This window comes from Anser cygnoides, chromosome 1 (assembly GCF_040182565.1).
Source record: "Anser cygnoides isolate HZ-2024a breed goose chromosome 1, Taihu_goose_T2T_genome, whole genome shotgun sequence".
Taxonomy (NCBI): domain Eukaryota; kingdom Metazoa; phylum Chordata; class Aves; order Anseriformes; family Anatidae; genus Anser; species Anser cygnoides.
In genome coordinates, this window is record NC_089873.1 from 96,883,273 (window position 1) to 96,903,180 (window position 19,908).

General features: G+C 42.1%; 1 protein-coding gene across 44 annotated transcripts in view; it reads right to left on the reverse strand.

Annotated features, from left to right (window-relative positions):
* Positions 1-19,908, reverse strand: part of ZBTB20 (zinc finger and BTB domain containing 20) — a 480,501-nt gene that overhangs the window by 48,379 nt on the left and 412,214 nt on the right. For all 44 annotated transcript variants that reach the window (XM_067003602.1, XM_067003560.1, XM_067003692.1 and 41 more), the window contains 2 exons: positions 10,880-10,976; positions 3,260-3,447 (listed from right to left, as the gene is read on the reverse strand). The gene's annotated coding sequence lies outside the window, so the exon portion shown is untranslated. The remainder of the gene's footprint in view (positions 1-3,259; positions 3,448-10,879; positions 10,977-19,908) is intronic.

Sequence of the window (19,908 nt, forward strand, 5' to 3'; positions counted from 1 at the left end):
TCCTAAGTTCTGGATTTTGCTTTAAAGATAAACTTGCACTGGAAATACATCATAATGTTCAAATCCAAAGTCCTAGAACAGTCAGAAGCAATTCAGTTTCATTGTGAATAAGCAGCACCAGAAGCAGCAGGTAGAATATACTACATTAAGCCCTAAATTAAGTTGTGTGTCACATACGACTTCACTCAGATTTTTTTTTCCCCCACTAGGTACTCATTTCAGTAAGACTAGCATTCAGACTATTGCTTAGGCTTTCTTCACCTCTGCCTTTTATGGGCGAGAAGCAGATGGCTATCATGGAGCTTTTATTTCCTATGCTTGGAAAAAGTATTTTGATGTGAATCATTCCAAAAGCACCCTGATTTTTTAAAGTAAATTGGCTTATGAATATTTCTCATAATAAATATGTGGTGGTGTTTTCTGCCAAGCACTAGTGATTGTGCATGCAAAATGGTCAGTGAAGATTTCAAACTGATTTGAATAGGTGGCCCATAAAATCCAAGTCTTTTTTCCAGATACATGAATGAGAGCTTATGGAGCCATCTGTACATCGGTACATTTTTCCAAGAATGGAAATACCCTACATGCTGACTCTTTCAGGGTGTTTCTAATATTTTGCATGAGACAATTCCTCTCAAAATTCCTGTCTAATCCTAGTTTCTAAATAGAGTATTTATCATCCTACCCCACCAGAATGAAAAATGCCTTCTTGAGAATGAAATATAATCTGCCCAGTCACAAGGGTAGAGGCTGCATGGTGGTCTGGACAAGGGAGGAGAAGCAATCCTGTAGTGTCTAGAAGGTAGGGAGAAGGACTGGAGGTGATACTGGCCCAAAGAAGGAAGACATCATCACAGGTCCAAATGCTGAGGGCAAAAAAGAGATGTGGCAACGTAGTTCTGAGAGGAGGGGAAGAGAAGGGCAAAGGGAGGGGTTCTAGTGTGAGGGGAAAGGCAGGGGAGGACAGAGGTAAGGAGAAAGAATTTATAATGACAGGGAAGCACATTTTTAAATGTTGGGAGCTACAAATACTAATCTCTTGGGTCAATTAGTGTGTTCTAGCAGAAGGAATTGAGGCAACATTAAAAAAAACACACAAATACATAACGTGGTAGATAGCTGTAGTAAATAAGCAGACATAAATTTATCATGCCTTATTTTGTCTTCATGTGAGAAACTGGCATTGCTATTTTGCAAGAGCGTGCCAAACACTAATTATATGCATACTGCCCCAAACAAATACAGCCTGATGAAGGTTATAACCCAGCATAAATAATGGAAGTTTTTCCATTGGTTTCAAAGCACAAGGAATCAACTAACAGAGATCAACACCACAAGAGGCTTTATCATTTCTTGAATTTTTGCAGGACTCTAACTGTATTTTGGGAACTAAATTTCAACAGCTACTGAAATAGGAGAGTATTAATGTTGAAAATATTATTAAAATTCTTTTCTGAAAAAATGATTTCCGTGTGAAAGGAGCATCCATTCTGGGTTTGAAGTTTTTCATTCATATTGGTACTGTGAATTTAGTAGGAGTTAAGGTGATTTGGGGACATTAAAACGTTTGGGGTGTAAAAGACAGTTTGTCCATAGAACAGGTAGAGCATGAAGAGCTGTAGGCTCCACCTCCCCATGGCGCCCTCTGCCAATATTCCTCACCCCTGAACTTGGCCACCTCAGAAAGCAAAAGCAGGAGGTCATTCTCTGAGTTCCCTACAATCCCTGTTGGCCTCTGTCCTAAGGTTGCTTTCATGGGTTTCTATTTGTACTGTCAAAAAACATCAGTGTGAGGTTTCAAATCCCATTTACTAATGAACTCTTTCATCTTTGTGAATGGGGTAAAGTGATTCTTTGTTTGAAAATAAGGATTATTTTTTTCTTGTTGTTCTGCTCATTTTTGCATCTTTTCACAAGCTTTTTGTTTTCAGAAAACATTACAAGACAAAACTGTACCCCAGTTTTAACAAAGAGTCTGACATCTCCAATTTGAAGAGAATTCTTACATATACTAAATAGCATGCTGCCTGCTGCTCAATTGTTTCACGTCTCTTTCTTCTCCCCAAATCACCAGGTGAGATTTAGGAAAGTCTCCCCAATGTTTTTATCAGCTCTATTAAAACCAAGATTTCTAGAAGAAGCTCATAATGAATACAGTCAGAAGCCAGCAGGAATGAATTGCAGCTAAAGTGATTTTGATAGTGATGAGCCCTATAACCCAGCTGCTTCCAAGTTTGGCCCTGAGGCAGGATTTTTAAATTAAGAAAAGAAAAGAATATACATACTTTTTAATCTGATTTTTTTTTATTGTCATGCCCTGATTTTTTTTATAGGCCTTTGCAAAGTCTGGTTGGCTTCTGAGCTCTTGAAACCTGGCATCATCATCTTTCTTCCTCCTTTTTTCCCCCTTGTAAGTTTACAAGATCCTAAAAGCACCACAAAAGAGGAAAGCTATATTTTATACAACTAGTGAATGATGAGGTTGACATCACCCTCTGTGTTCCTGCCCAAGAGACTTTCAGGCAGGGACCACTATGAAATGATGTTGTTTTGAAGACTTCACAGGGTAAGTGCTGACTTTCTAAAGCATAGTTTTAATCATTTCTCTCTCTCTCTTTTTTTTTGGGGGGGGGGGGGGCAAAATTTTCAATTTTGCATGTCCTTTAAAAGTTAATATCCTTTAAAAGTTAACCCATGCTGAGTAATCTGAAAGTGAATGCTCTGAAAATAAGGGTCTTAGGCTGCTACAAGCACAAAAGTTTACAAAGATCTTCCAGACCCCTCACATGCTGAATACAAACCCCTCTACAGAAGCACTCCTCCCTGTCTTGATGGAAATCCTTTACAAGCCAGAGTGTTAGAGCCAGACACTTGTTTTCTCCCACTGGAAAACAGTACAGGCAGAAACTCCCAGCCAGTAGATATGCTTGGGTAATGAGAAGCATATGACTACCTGAAGAGAAGTAACTACAGTTCTAGTTAGAAGGAGACACGCTCAGAGGGTTTTCCCTTTTTACTTCATAAGAAGTAGGAGCAGCCAACATGCTCTCATCTTCCTCTGGCTGGCTGCATTATCGTGACCCTAACACAAAACACTGTTTTAGGGATAATTCCCAAAAAAGGGAAAAGGTAAACCCTGAGGAAGTCATGCTTGTGCCATTATGGAAAGAACATCCAACCGGCTGGAAAACATGGTCTGCAGTAAGGAACATCTTTTCAGGAACCCTGGTGCAACCCAGGAGTGTGTCGGTGTACTCACAATCAGATGACCCTGTGTGTGCGTGCAGGTTTGTTGGTGAATGTGGTGAGTGGATGAGGGCCGGGCTCAGAGACGGAACAGCTTCAAGGTTCAGGCAGGGAAGGCCCGGCTTGGCGCTGCATGCACCCGTCTGAGTAATCTCATTCTCCTCAGACGCCTTCTGGTTTTCAGCTGTCTTGGGTTTCTTCCTGAAAATAAACAAAGAGACCTTTGAAGGGACTGACTGCATATTTGGGAAAAGGCATTTTTAGAATCTGTTAAAGATAACTTTCTTTTTCCCCCCTCACCCTCCCTCTCTCCTCCCTTTTCCCTTACAGGGAGGGAGGCAGAGAAGACTCTCCTCCATGTTTCTTGTTTGGAAACAAGCTGCTCCTTGTTTTGACTCTGATGCAATGGCCCTGAGACTGTATTACAGCAAACAGGCCAAGAACGAAACTCCTCATTCTGCCCCTACTGATGACATATAAAATGAAACTAGTCCCAGTGGTTTAGACAGTCGAAGCTTCATTTGACAAATATTAACTAAGGCTGCAGCATTCTGAACAGAAAGTTATACAGGAATGCAATAGATTTGTCTGAAAAGCAAAAAATATGCAAGTTTCCAGTTCAACACAAATCAGGGCAAAGACTTGTTTTGTAGAGAAAAGCAGTGAGGTATTTTTGATATGCAGAGGTCATCTAAGTAAAGTGTTAGGATTTGGAGCCTGAAAGAACAGGCTACAAGCACGATGCGTGCGAATCCTCAATGCCTCCATCTATTCAGAACCTCACGGTATTTTGTAAACACAAGGGATTAAAGAGTGTTAAGCAGGTAGTGATTACTCATTACACAAATGGGGAAACCGAGGCACAACAAAGAGACATGATGGACTTTGACTCATACAGCAAGTCCTCTGTACAGGCAGGCAAGAACCTGGATCTCCTCTTTGCTTCTTTTCTATTTTAGACTTGAGAGCCACACTTCTGCTGCTCCCTCGAGGCAGGTGGCTGCCAGAGGGACCTTGGGACACAGCCTCTAGCAGGGGACGCTGCTGCCCTGGCCTAGGATGTGGCCAACAGCACCCAGATAAACATTTAGCACAGGGTGCTGCTGGGGCCATGGTAGTGCAGCCTGGCATCCACCACTTTTTGTCTGGGTCCATGCTGGTGACAGAGCTCCTCTCGATGGAGACAGGTCCTCTGTATGAAGGGACAAGCCATCAGCCATTGCCAGCATGGGAAGGGCTCCCCACAGGGTATGCGTCCACCTGGGACAGCTTGCAGCCGACACGGTGAAAAACGTGATTTTTGAGACCTGGCAGGGCCTCTGGCTCAATTTTGAGACGACCCGGCCTTACAGGGACAACGGGGGGCAGCGGGACTCCCGCCGGGCCGAGCAGAGGCCAGGGCCGCTTACATAAAGGCGTTATATAAGGGCGGCACGCCCGGCCGGGGGCAGGGCCCGGGCCCGCCGCCATTTCCTGGCGGTCGCCGTCGGGGGGCAGCAGCCGCCTAGGCCGGGCCGGGCCGCCGTGGCGTCGGAGGGGTCTCCTCGGCCGCGACTGAGAGCTCGGCGGGTATGGGAGGGAGAAGAAGAAAACAAAAGTTAAACGGGCCAAAAAGATATAAAACAAACCACGACGCCACCCCACCCCCCCCCCCGCCCCTTTCCTCCCCCTGCTCTCGCCTTTCCACTAACAACCCACAAGGTGAAGAAAAAGTGGGGAGTCTTTAGTTTCCTAAAAAAAAGGAAAAAAGCGAGGCACAACAGGAGGAAAGACCAGTGTGCACACAGCGGCAGGACCCCCTGAGAGGCCAAAATGCCCCCAAATGCTCCCTCTTGTCCAGAAGGACTGCTTTCGGGTGTTGCAGGGGTGGTTTTCAGGGAAACCAAAGGTGATCGTGGGCAACACTGCTCACCCCGAGAGTGCTAGTATCCCAAATGTGTTTGTTTTGGATTACTGGGGTTAAAAATCCCCACAGCAGACACACTGAGGCATGGACTGAGGGCACAGCCTGCTGCTTTCTCCACATATATAATCAATATGCTCAAAATAACCCAGGCCAAAGTCTAATCGGATTTAAATTAAAACAAATAGGAGATGACAAAATGGACCTTACTTAAAGTTGTAAAGGTATAGGTAAGGGCTGAACCAATTAACTCTATCTTAAACAGATTGAAAATCATAGTATTTAAAAACATATTTTTCCTGAAGAGTAAACAGAGCATCTCATCACTACAAGCTCTGGCATCCCTCAGTCTGTTCCCCATCCCGTCACCACGATCCACGTCTTGCTACATAGATGAGCATACATGAGATGTATAGCTTGCACGTGAGCATGTATAATTTAAAGTGCACAGACTGCATATGTTTTGTTCATAGCAGTCTGTGTAGCTCCTTGGCATACCAACTCTGGTAACTTCCATTGTACGCCCTCACACGTCGCATGTCCTGACCCCATGACTTTTCCATGTGCACCCAGCACGTGCTGGATACTGCGGTGTGTATAAATCAGTGGTTTTTTTACAGCATTGCTACCCAAGAAGCTTTCAAATAGCATGGCTTTTGTCCAGGCAGCAAACGATATACATAGTCAGTTAGACTCTGGTTGTGTCTGGAAGCTGAGCTCCCATATTTCAGCCCGGAGGTAGCTGAAGTTGAACACTCAAGAGTATGGCCTCTGACTCCAGCTCTGTCCACACACAGAGCTGCTTTCCCTCGGCAGGACAGTACTGTTATTTGCAGGGTAGGGGCTCAGTCTGAGCAAGCACTGCCTGTTGGTTGCTATCACATCCAGAGTGTTTTGTTAGCACGGACCAAAGCTGAGCTTTACTTAATTGTGATCAGGCTGATCCTGTGTCTACCTCCCAAAACTCATTAGAGGGATAGGTTGGAAATACTTGAAGTATAGGTAGTGACACCAGTGAGGCTGTGCACATCATCCTCTGACTCTTCCTTTCCAAACTTACGTATTTTCTACCTTGTTCTGCAGGCTGACACTGTGTTACTGAGATGCTCTTGCATCATCACTTTTCCACATCAGCATCCTGCAGTGTGGAGACTTGTCCTCGCCTGGATGGGACGAGAAGCAATGGTACTGACTGGCACTAAAGGCAATACCTTTCCAAAGCAGCTCTCCATTTCTCTTATGGTGTTTGGACATGCCCTGTACCTCAGTACTACCTGAAAGGAACACAAACTTCCATGTAAGGAAGTCTGAGGAAGGGAAACAGCCTATGAAGAAACTCAAACGAGGTTCTTCTTCTCCAGTCTGCAACATCAGACTGCTGTTATCAGTTATGGAAAATGGGCAAAACCAGAAACACGCTCCTATTTCTCTAAGTATATTGCTATCCTTTTGTTCTACTCTATCTCCCATATAAAAACCTCCTATTGCTATGATCTCCACCTATATATTCTACTTAAATATTCATACATTCACTTACATGGTCTACTTATATTGCTATCTTATTGCTATATTCTTCACAAGGAGAGTTGTTAAGCACTGGATCAGACTGACAAGACGGGTTATGGCATCTCCATCCTTGGAGATTTTCAAAACTTAATTGAACAAGGCCCTGAGTAACCTGATCCAGCTTGGAAATCAGCCCTGCTCTGAGCAGGGAATTGGACTAGAGACCTCCAGAGGACCCTTCCAACCTAATTTCTTCTCTGATTGCATAGTTCTTCTATGAACACTTCCATCAGTGTGCTCTCTAATAAATCTCTGTGTTCCAGAAGGTAAAATGGGACACTAACTGTGGAAGAGTATGACTGGTCTTGGCTATGTCAAAGAAAAGAAAAAGGAGAGGAGGGGAGGGGAGGGGAGGGGAGGGGAGGGGAGGGGAGGGGAGGGGAGGGGAGGGGAGGGGAGGGGAGGGGAGGGGAGGGGAGGGGAGGGGAGGGGAGGGAGAGGAGAGGAGAGGAGAGGAGAGGAGAGAGGAGAGGAGAGGAGAGGAGAGGAGAGGAGAGGAGAGGAGAGGAGAGGAGAGGAGAGGAGAGGAGAGGAGAGGAGAGGAGAGGAGAGGAGAGGAGAGGAGAGGAGAGGAGAGGAGAGGAGAGGAGAGGAGAGGAGAGGAGAGGAGAGGAGAGGAGAGGAGAGTGAAAATGAAGCAAGTAATAAATATTGATTGTGGAGCCTTCCCAAAGTATAGCTACTTATGTATAATCCCTGGACTTCATTGATTGCAAACCTGGTGTGATTATTTCAATTGTGGAGGTCAGTCTACCTTGTTACTTTAGTTCATGTGAATACATTCTCCTCTACAGACTAATCCTGGAAACAAGAAGTTTGCTTTTGTTGCTACAGTCAATGAAAGTTGCAAGATATTTGGAAAAGACTTGGGAATTTGCCCTTGGAGCACGTGGGTCCTGTCTGATACCCAGTTATCCCTCTGAGCTCCTTCTCCACACTCACCTGCACAAGCCCTTCCAAGTACTGCACTCACTCTTAAAACTATCAGAGCGCTATCCTCATCATCTTTGCTTCTTGTGAAGGTCAGCAGAAGGCCAACATAGCAAAGAGAAGGTACTTCTTTGTATGAACCTGATGGACAGACTCACAGAAGTTGGGGACAGAAAAGACACTGGCTTTTCCAAGATAATCTGAGTCTTGAGGGTCACTACAGAATTCATACTTACTACTGATCTAAAAGAAATTTATCCAGTTGAGTTCTAAACATCCTACTTACTCATCTTTTTAAATGATGTGTCCTATGTCCAGATATGTTTATTTGTTGGTATTCATTTTCAGTGTTCCTTTGTGTTTATTGCGTTACTTCTCATTATGTTCATTTACACCACTTAAAATACGTTTTCTTTCTTGACTGCACACTCTCCAACACCTAATATCAGCCTAACTACATCCATTGTCATCCCTGAACAGAACCGTGTGTATTAGTGCTTTTCAGCTCTTGTGTAAAACAGGACCTACAGTCCCTACCAGCTTTTTCTTTCTGTTTCCTGAAACTCCTCTGTCACTATCTTCAATGCAGTGAGGCATTCCCTCCTTGCCATCTACCTCAATGCTACAGTATCACACGCTAAGGTCTCAGATGGTGGACAACTCACAATATTGCAGCTACTGCAGTGATTGCACTGCATGCAAAGTAGGATAGGCCCCGTTCTATTTATGTGGAAGACAGAACAGGTAATCTTTTGGATGTTCTAAGCTCAAAACTATCTAGAAAGTAATTCCTACCACTGAGCCTTTCAAACTCCTGCTACCCTTACCCCTTCTTGCTGCCACTAATGCATTTGGCTTTCTTGCCCCCAGTCCTCCACTTGCTCTCCACACGATTTCTTTGCATACATCTCCCCTGCAGCCAGTGCTTGAGTTTGGAATGAATTTCCCCTTGATGGGTTAGCAAGTTCTTCCAGCTGAACCCCCCCCCCCAAATCAGGTCTCTGTCAAAAACAGGTAATGTATGTTGTTGAGCTTCAACTGCTTTTCACAGGGCAGCTACCACTAATGCTCGAACCTACCCTTATGGAAGGAGCAGCAGTTTATCCTGTGGAGAGACCAAGTTAGCAACGAACAAATCAGCTCAGGTCTTGGATCCTGTGTAGCTGCGCAGAACCCACCGTAGTATCCTGGCTCTCAGGGGAGGCTATGATACTGTGACAGTATAAGAATAATACTACATAATGAACAATAACGAGGCAGTTTTCAGCCTCTGAATACAGGGAGGGCTGGGTCACCAACCAGACCTCTGTTCATTGCATACTAAGCAGCATGGAGGGAACATGTCACGGGTTGCTGATATTAGAAGTGCTGATGCTGGTTGAGTTTGCCCATCCATGTTCCAGGTATTATTTCTCTTCCTAGCAGATACTGCATCACCTTCTAGTAACTGCCCTCTGGTTGCCTGTAGTGTCCAAGCATTGTACTTAACTCATGAGTATACAGTTTGTCTGTAACCTTAGTAATTCACATAGACTGCATATAATTTTTTAAAAAAAAAGGCTTTTTGGACCTTAAAAATATAAGGGTGTGAAAACAATTCACGTCTGGTTTCAAGCAGTATTTTTTCTCAGTGCTGTGCTGCACATTCTTCCTCTGCCTGTATGCGACTAACACAGCTCCTGATATCAGCGCTTATCACTGCCAGTGTTGTGTCTCTTCCAGACGTGACATTGACAATACATATTTAGAAACTGACAAAGTGAAAGAGAGAGATGAGTATAATCACTGAATAAAAAAAAAACAACACAGAAAACACAGCAAACAAACGACAACAAACAAAACCAAACAAAACACAAGAGCAAAAAGCACTTAAATCTGCCCAAAGCCCTCACCTCAAAATTCAGGGCACACTGAACGCTGGAGCCACAGGTGAAGCTTCCTGAGACAAGCTCGCTTTAAAAAAAACCTAAGCCATTCCAGTTTTCCTGCCAGAAGTGTTGCTTCAGTACTAAGAAGTCCTGCACAGGCTGACTGCCTGAATATTCACACAGCTTCTCTGATGATTTTGCAGCCACATTGATCTTCATGCTGTTACAGCTACATGAGTGGCAGTTTGTTTAAAATCTCTGATTGCAAGTTTGTATCATACAATAGAAAACACAAACTCCTGAAAACATCGCCATAAAATGTAATATGAAAGAGAAATCCCAGCAGAATACTGCAGAACAAGAATGGGAGGCATGGAGAGCTGACAAGAGAGGCCCAATGTTCTTGTGCAATAAAAGCCTGGAAAATTTAATCAACGCAGAAAAGTAAAATAAACTCAAAAATCCCTTACAGGAGACTGATTAACATAATCAAGTTAAACTCAGAGATTAAGTTCAACTTAGATTGAAATTTGCTGGGTCTATTTTAGACCTGAAGTGGGGCTGATATGCCCCCAAATTTGTCCATTTTTTCCATCTAAACCACAAACCTCATAAAAGTTACTCCCTGCCTACAAAACTTGCCTTGGTTACAACCTCAGAGCATCTTGGCTACAGCAACACTGCCACAATACTGGCAAGCACTGAGAATTGATCATAACAAATCAAAACTATGAGATCTACAGGGGGAAAAAAAAGCGGTGCAAATAACACACAATTGATCGTTTCAGAGCATAATGAAACCACGATGCAAAGTCAAAATTGTCTTCGAATCTCAGGCAACTTTACCTATGTAATCCAGCCAAATTTACCAAATTGTAATGGCCTAAAGTAACTCCTGTCCAAATTAGAGATGACTTGAGGCCTGGAAAGAACAGATTAAACCTTTAAGGACTTGCAGTAAATTCAATCTGCATTGCATGAAACACCAGCGAGAGGAAAGGTGTCTCATTAAAAAGTAATAAGAATAAAAAAGAAGATAAACACTCTGAAGACAAACATGGATGAATCGACTACAACAGCACGAACTAGAGCAGGGAGCAGGGAGAACCTGCCAAACGAAAAGACACAAGCACATCAAACCAGCCATTGCTGAACTATGCTGTGAGGCTACGACTTAAATATTTAACAGCTTTTTATTGACATATTTTTTTGCCCACATATTTCCTTGTAAATTTCAAAAGCAAAACTTAGCTTACACTCATCAGTAATGCTCACAGGTGCTGCAGTTTGTTTTTGTTTTTTAAATGTCCTTTTTTTTTTTTTTGCTGAAACAAGCACTCTTTTGTAAGAGATAAAATATACTTACAGTGGTTTCCAAATGGTATCACTCTTCAGGTAAATTACTCCAAGCCTTGGACCTAGTGCAGACGTTCATTGGGGCAGGGAACAGAGAGAGGCTGTGTCTGTACCAGAAAGAACCAAAAGGAAAGGTCAGGGGGGAAATAATTATTTACCGAGAGCAAGAAAACTTGCTGCAATGCTAACTGGCATTCTCCACTGTCAGTACAGCTGGCCGGAGCCTGGTTCAACCTCTCCCGCCCCATCTGTAAATGACAACAGAATCGGTCCCCAGCTACCACAGGCTACCCATGCAACCTATTCTGGTGAACTTGGGACAGAGAGGACGAACCAGCAAAAGGCTATCAGTAGGATTCATTCTGAGAAGTTGCTCACTCTGACGGCATGAGCACGGAGAAGTGATGGAGAGCTAGCACAAACTTGGCACCAAAATGCATCTCATCAGAACAACAAGGCTAGTCCTGTTCAGAGCAGCAACAAACACTTCCTTAGAACTAAAAGGCAGGAAAAGGAAGGAAAAAAACTCCTTCGCTTCTTCTGCTGTCTTTGCATCACAAAAATGACGGCTCACATCAAAGCAGAAACCCCACTTATCTCCCATCGGCCACCAGGTCGACTGCAGTGAGGCCAGTGAAACAGCCTATTGTCAGCCCTTCAGGAAAAAGTCAGCTCAGCAGCAGCTTTATGTCTGAAATGTCCCAAGCTCAAGAGGGAGCTGGACTCAATGGACTAACACAGAAATGGATCTAAAGAGAAACCTCAGCTGCAGTGTTTATTAGAGGGTGATTTCACCACCCAGACCTATGTTTTTGGGAGTATTTACATTTTTGGGGGACTTGAATCCTTCGCTAGACTAACAGAACTCCTCCTTTGCTAACTTCTTATGATCTTTGGGTGGCTCGTTGTGGATGTTGGAAATGTGTCTGAAGTTAACATCCAGAGACAGAATTAAATCCTGCTTACTTCACTTATGCAAAGAACTCCTGGGACATCAGCATATTCAGTCCTACCCACAGTGAAGCCAATGGTGCTGTTTCCATGAATAAATAATTTTGTCTGCTCTGATCAGACAAGAAAAGCAAATATTTGCTTTATCAAAGAAATCAAGGAGGTGAAAAAAAAATGATAAGAGATGTAATTGTTATTTCACAGGTAGTTAATGTCACTGTGCAAGTTGGAATTTATGTCTGTAAATGCAACACAATAAAGAAAACCCCACTGTTAGTGCAGCAGGAACACTGGAATGAGTGCCAGCAGACACAATGAAGGATTTTAGATGACATTGGAATAATGTACTTCACAAAATATACATTCAGTTTTATGTTCAATTTACACATTTTGTAATGATGACGCTTACTGGAGACTGGGATATATGCTACATACTCATTTCAACAGGCTACACAAAACCCATCAACTACACTTCACAGGGCTCAAAAACCATCTTCTTTGATTCCAGTTTTTGTGGGCTCTCCCTTCTTGAGGTCTGCTTTGAATTGCAGATTGTGAAAATTTAAACAGAAAAAAAAAAATCCTCAACTCAGCCTGAACCTCTGACTTTCACCGGAGTTTGGAGTGGAACCATATGCCAGCATCAGGTTAGCTCAAAAGAACTCCACAGAACAGTGACACCTTTGACCAGTACGAAGGGTTGAATTTCAGAAGTGCAATAATGCCCAGCGATTCCGCAGATTGAAGTCCTTGCTAACACTCAGTATGGCTTACTTTCAAACTGTCCTTTCCACTTCTGTGCACACCCCACCTATTCTGTTAATGCTGACCTCCCTTCTTGTGTCCACTTTGAACACATCTGCCTTTTGTCTGGCTGTTCCTCATCTTTTTCAGGCATACATCCTGCATGCCTTGAAGAGTGCCCAGTACTTCAGTCGACATGCATTTTTAACTTGTACCAGAAGCAGAAAATCACAGGATTGGGTCTTTAGTCTTTACTTCGGCAAAACTCCTGCTCACTTCACTCCTAATTTCACACAAGAGAAGTCTAAGAACTGAATGTACTAATCCTGCATATTTTGTCACCTCTCTCTTTGTGTGTGTCATTTATTGCTCTTCCAATCTCTGGGATTCCAATCCAAGTGGCTCTCTGTCATAGCGCTGCCTAGCACTCAATCTGGCTTCACATCAAAGGTCAGGGAAACAAGTTGTTAGAGATGGGCTGTTCAAAGTCTTCTACAAAATCTGTGCACTAAAACCCCCGTGGAAATCTGCGCTTAGAATATTTCCATTTTTCTCCATCTTTTTTGCTAGGGCTTTGGAAGATACATCTCTTTTCCTCCAGTGTGATGCACGTAAAGCACTGAGATCATCAACAGTTGGCAGGTATGTTATAAGTACAAAACATCAACAAAGCTGATGGTACTTCAGAAGACACGCAGAGCACCACAGAGAAGGAAACACCCCCAAAATTCCTAGAAGTTTTTATCTAGCTAGAGGAAAAATAGAGGAAAATGATTTTTGATCACGAGAAGATTGGGCAAAAAGAGAGACATGCAGGACAGCAGAGGAATGGGATGTGTGGCACTGGGTTAAGTCACTTTTCCCCTATCTACCTGGGCTCCTCTATTCAGAAAAGGAAAACATTCACATCCCTGCTCCACAAGGTACTGTGTTCTTAATTAAGATCTTGGAGGATAAGCTTTCTGGATGAATGGATTCCAGAAATGCAGACTGCTATTACTTAAATATTTCCACTAACGATACTAACTCGGGCATTTTATATAACCTCACATTTATTCCACCTTGCTCTTCTCAAGCTTTATCTGGTAATTTAGAGGGTGTAAGAAACATTAATTGTATTACTGCTTTTATTAAGGAAGGTCCATTTTATGATAGCAGTGATGTACTACAGATTTTGATTTAGGATGTACACTTCAGGTCAATTTCTATAGTGGCTTCAGTGGAGACACAGTGGGCATAAAGTCAGCAGAAAATGTGGTACTTTACATAATAATGCTGATGATTAATGGGCTCCCAAACCATAACTCCATATTCTGAGGCACTGGCCCTCCTCCTCCTCCCTCCTGAAATTTGTGTCTTGACCCTTTCATCTCATTTGCCACCTTTCCGGAGCCGTTCATTAATCAGCACCATTGATCTGATGTGGTCTGTCATATCCTATTACTTAAAACACACATAAGCAAGCATTGGCCTGACTCTGATCTTTACGCAACACACCGCCACAATATTTCCTTTATAGAGGGCTTAAATACTATAAACATCCATTTCCTGTTGGTGCTCAGCCCTGAAATTTGCTTTTTCTAAGTTTGTTCCCTGTGGGACATTTCTGTCTCTGCCCCTAATTACACTTCTTTCTGCTCAGAGACATCACCGGACCCTTTCAGTATTCCCTCTTTGTTAGGGGCACCCACACGTTCGACCTGCAAGACACAACCAGCAGAATAGCTCTTTCTCTTTGTGCATGAGCCTGAAACCTGGTACCACAGTTTTCTGTTACTTTCTTTTAGTGACTCCTGATCAAGGGGGCTCAATTTTTTTTTAGTTAATTGCTATTTATTTTATCCCTGCAATGCTTTTTTCCCCTCATATCTTCAGAAGTCTGCTCCTTTCTGCCTTCTGTGTGATCCCTAGTAATGAAAAAATTAAAAGATGAGCTTCTTGTGAGCTTATTTCTGATTATTATTTGCTGCGCTGGCACAGCACAATCTATCATGAGGCAATGGAAAATAAGAACTCGCTAGTGCCACAGAAGTAAGCACGTCTGATCTTAATCCACATATTGTACAGGTCTCTTGAGTAAGGTGGGGTCAGTTTTAAATGACGCTTTCACAATCACAGATATATTTTCAGACTGAGCTGTCTAGGTTAAATGCAATTCTTTTTTGCTCACTTTTTCTCTGCAGGAGTAGCATTTTGGGTGAAATTTTTAAAGCAGCAGTGAGAAGGGAAAGATGAGAGCAGTGGTATTAGCCATCAACAAACGTGACTCGGGAGCCAACTTCTTGCATGAAGTGGGTGATTCCAGATGCACTTTACTGTTTCCTTTTCAAACGAAAGCACATCCTCTGACTAGGGCAGGCTGTGGCATTTATGTTAAGTGAACAAGGTTAGGACGTCGGCTACCTGCAGAGGTAGGTATACGACCGCAATGTCTTAAGCAGAGATCAAGACGCACTATTATATACACGACACCTTTCCAACAGAGACCAGAACTCGTGCCATAGAAAACAGAAGAATTTACCAGCACAGGGCACACTATCAGAAGGCCACAGCATTAATTTTTCTCAACAGTCAGGCCTTCATCTGTGAGAAGAAACTGCTCATTTCTGTACTCTACTGGGAAAACCGTATGTCCACTATCTGTAAGTGGGCCTGAAATTCAGAAATTAATTTGTTAATGGATTAGACATTTGCAGAAAGCCTGTTTAAAGAGGCTGGACTGCTCTAGCCTAGTAAAGGCCAATTTCCCATAAGGACATCTTTGCAAAAGTACTAGAGAAAAAAACCTCTCCCTGAAGTCCCAGGGGTTCTTACTGAAATCTGGAATAGCAATGCAGTTTGTAGTAATGTCTACATCATGTTCACAGTGTTTGTCTCACACACCCTCTATGACTTGTCTGTATCTGCTTCTTTTTCCTGTCTCTCACTCCCTTTTATCTGAGAGTATAAAATTTCACTTCTCTTAACAGGCAGTTCTTTTCTTCACTTTGAATTTGGCACTTGGAATGGGCATTTTCTAGGGATCACTTTCATCTGATGCTTCTTCTGATATTTCTTTCTATTTTGCAAGTGGTATTCTTAATGGAACAGCTAACTACATTTAAGAGCTAAGGTCCAAAAGGACAACTCTTCTGCCAACCTTCCCCTCTGCTCCCCATGCTGAACACCCCTCCTGCCCTAGGCAGTGGTACAAGGCCTCAACCATGAACTTTTGGAAATGTTCTCTCTCATTTCACATATATATTGAGGTGCTGCTTATTTTCCACTAATGAAGATCTCATTGTGCTTAGTATGTCAGGTACATAAGCCCAACCAGAGCATAAGCCCAACCTACTTTGCAGAGAAGTAGGTTAGATAGCACCTAAGCAGAGTGTAGGTCAGTCTCTTGGCTAAACCTTGCTGTGGGTAGACAATAAAGTCAAGGGGTGCACCTTCCCCCTCATTGTAAAGGACCAAGAGAGGAGGAAGTCCAGCCCAGCGACTCTTTGGGTTTGGTCCTGAGAAAAATCAGGGGAGATGGCAGAGCTCTGGCAGGCACATGAGGAAGCTGGAGATACAGAGGAGATGTTGGAAATTCAAGCTTAGAGCAGGCACATTTACACAGCGTTTCTGCTTGGATATTTATGGAGAGGTCCTCCAGAGCCCCATGGCAAACAAACAAACAAACAAACAAACAAACAAACAAAAAAACATGGCTCTGAAAGGAAAAAAACGACTTAAGAAAGCTATGAGGTGCTACTTGGTAAAATGATGTTAGACATCTGTTGGGAGTTTGCACTCTTGATTTGAAATGGTGAAGATAGCTGGAACCTGAAAGAGGCAACTAAATATCAGTAGACGGTAGGCTTAATCAGAGCAGAAGCAGATCATTGAAAGGCCTGATGTAACATTCAGCCAGACATTCAAATGAACACAAAAATCTACAGTGCCAGACTGAACCATGACAGTGTGTCAGCCTATGAGTTGTCTTTCACAAGTGGTAGAGAAAAACGGTACTGTACATATAGATAGATATACACTTACATGGCAACGATATATTTCTGCACAGTTATATACACAATTACTATTTTTAAATTATTCTGGCAAAACATTGTTGTTCCTAACACAGAATTCTCTGCATTCCTACAATGGAACCATCACAGTCATTTCTCAATGAAACCACGTACTTTTCAAAGCAATGCACTAAAGTAGGGCATGACTGAGGGAAATACATAAGGTCATGAATTTATTGGTGCTGTTTTCAAATACGGGGCAAATCTACGCTCAGTGGAACTGTACCTACACGAACCTTCCAGGGAAGAGACTGATTTCTGGGTCATGCTTGTATACTGCTAGTGTTGTTGTGTTTTAAATGCTCATTTTCTACAGATACCTACTATTAATAGAAGCAGTTTGAGGATATAAGAAGCCCCATGCATTCATGTGCTGATGCAGTAAGTTACAATGAATCAGGACTATAGTATGAAACTCAAAAGGTTGATGGGAGGGGAACAAGGTGAGAGGTTTTGAAGCCATGAACACTGAAGAGGGCCAGCACAATCAGAATATTGCCTTATTACCAAGAAAAAGGCACTTGGACAACATGACCCTTACTCGCTCTCCTAAGCAAAGTTCTCACAAAAAACCAAAGGTGTAGCTGTGCTGCAGTTATCACCAATGTTTCTGCCACTGAAATATGAGTTGCCATCACTGCAATCACCAGAGACGAAGAAAATGTGTAGAAATTAAATTGTTACAGCGATATATCTGCCTAAGCTACTGCTTTGGCTAGATGAGCCAGATTAGCTCATGACAGATGAGCTTCATGAACATTTCATTGCCAAGGAACCCTGTCAAAATATTGGTGATTTCTCCGAATCTGTTCAACATCATGGAGATGTCAAACGAAATCTGAAAGGACATTATTTTTCAGGAAGAACAAAAACAATGAAAGCATATGAAGAGAATGAGCTGAGTTTTTTCCTCCTCCATTACACATCGCTGTGCTTTGATTGACTGCTGTCCTTGCAAATACTTTAGCATAAACCCTGAAACCCTTACTCCAGTAGATGTTGGCGAACTGAATGTCTGCAAGAAATACATATCTCTGTGTTTCAGCAAGCAGGATTGCAAATTGATAATGTACTTTTACCAAGTTGCAGGGACTGTATCATCACAACACGTATCGCAGTTGAGTTACACTATTCATACTACCTGCACTGGTTCTACCATAATCCCCCTCCCTCATAGTCACAATGCTACAGCATTGGATGTATCCAATGTCTGGCCATCACGTTTGTACTTCTCATCAATCACAAATCTGAACTGCAGTGACATAATTATGGTAGGTGATACAAAACGGTAACTGATAAAAATCTTAGAAATCAGATTCTGCTTCTTCAAGGTTTGTTATTTAGAAGACACTATGAGACACTATTTACCTTCATTTATGGTATAATTCCACATAAGCCAAAGGAATACCAACAGATACAAATTTTGATGGATTTGATCTATTTGTCCCAGAACAAAACAATTTGATCCATTTGTCACAAAAGACAAAAACAAAAACAAAAAACAAAACACAAACAAGCACAAACACACACACAAAAATAGAACCAAGATAGACTAGTAAATGAAACTTTTATTCATACATCTGGCTTTCTCAAGCAGCAAGAGCCAAGTTGTCAAACTGATAAACAGAAAAATCAAGTATCCTTCCCTGCTTCCTCCACCCCACAAAAAAACAACACAAAAACATCATCTTAGGGGAATTCTCTATTATGAAACTTGTTTTAGAAGGAGCAGAAGAAACTTGCTACCTAATCCACTGATGCCTCTACTAGAGGAAGATTTATATTAAAGATCATGTCTGTGTACATTCTGAGGGGCAAGGTCTGAGACAAGGAGCTTTTTCCTTAGGTTTTAAGATTCATAGCACCGCTGCCCAAATGCTGAGCTAAACAACGATGTTACTGACAGTCAGGAAAAATACTCAAATGATTTAGAATTTCGTTGTTGTTGTTTTGGATGACTGTCTCCTGTCTCTGAAGATTTCCCTTGCAAGTCAATCATTAAAGAGTCAGTAACCAACACAATGAAAAGACTAGGTAAAAAGAACCACAAACGTGTTTTCCTAAATATGCATACTGTTCTTCCTGTGTGCTTGCTGCCTCTGGCCTCAAACTGTACAAATGAAAGCTTGTTTGATTTATGTCAAAAACTATATATAAAATATCACACACGATCCACAAGAGAAACAGAGTCACTCTGGGCTTTGGTTTCATTATCCATTGAGGAATAACTGACTGCAGCCTTGGAGTACATAGAACTGATCAAAGCGTTTGCTTCCTCACAAGCAAAGAGAAGCCCACTGTAGATTTCCTGTTTCATGCTTCAGTGCCAAAACACAATGAAAAAAAAGTTCTAGATGAACATGTGAATTATTCTAAAACATTGTTCAATCAAATCTGATGGCTACGCACATTTGTGAAGCTCATCATTTGAAATGTCAAGTCACTGACAGCAGCGTGTCCTGAGATGTGAGGTATATTTGTGATGATAAGAGTAATTATTATTATTTTAAAGTTATGTATCATCTGCATCAAAACAGGATTTTTCTTATGTATATCTGAAATGTAAAGATGTCAGTGACAACTATGTTATTCAGAACTGGGTTTTAAATACCCTGTGCTAGAAAAGGTCAGAGTCAGGATATGACTAAATACCATTTCTAAAGCACTCTGAGTTATTTTTCACTTTTCTCCTTAAACTTCATGCAGTGTGGCTGATGGAGAATGATTACTAAAATTAATAGTAGCTGAAGTGATTTCTACTCTGTACAGTATATAGAGCATCATGTGGTAAGGAAAATAACAGCTATAATTATTGTTATTCTTATTCCAGTATTAACAAATTATAAACTCTTGGGATTTATTGAAATTCAGCTCTCCGCTGAGCCTCTCTGAGGCTATTTCTCTGGTCATTTCAAAACTTTCTTGAATGAAACTGAAGGCAGTTGGCTCTGTCGCTAGATAAGTTATGCTAACGTAGGAGGGCTGTCTCCTGAGTGCTAAAAAGACCATTTCCAAATTTTCAGCATCTTCTTCCTTGACAGCAGAAGTTACTACACAGACTGATTTAGATGTTGCTGAAATGAAATTTTGCAGGATATCCAGTCTTCCAAGAGGAGTCGTGGTATGGAATGGCAGTGACTTGTGGAGACCTAATAACAACTTCCCCACCTTTTATCCCTGGAAGGTCAAACGCTGTAGACAAGTAAATCTCTGGTGTTTGCTTTGGTGTTCTGAACGTAACCCTGTTTTTTTCCCCATAAGGAAAGAAGTTCTGTAAAGAAGAGATTGGATC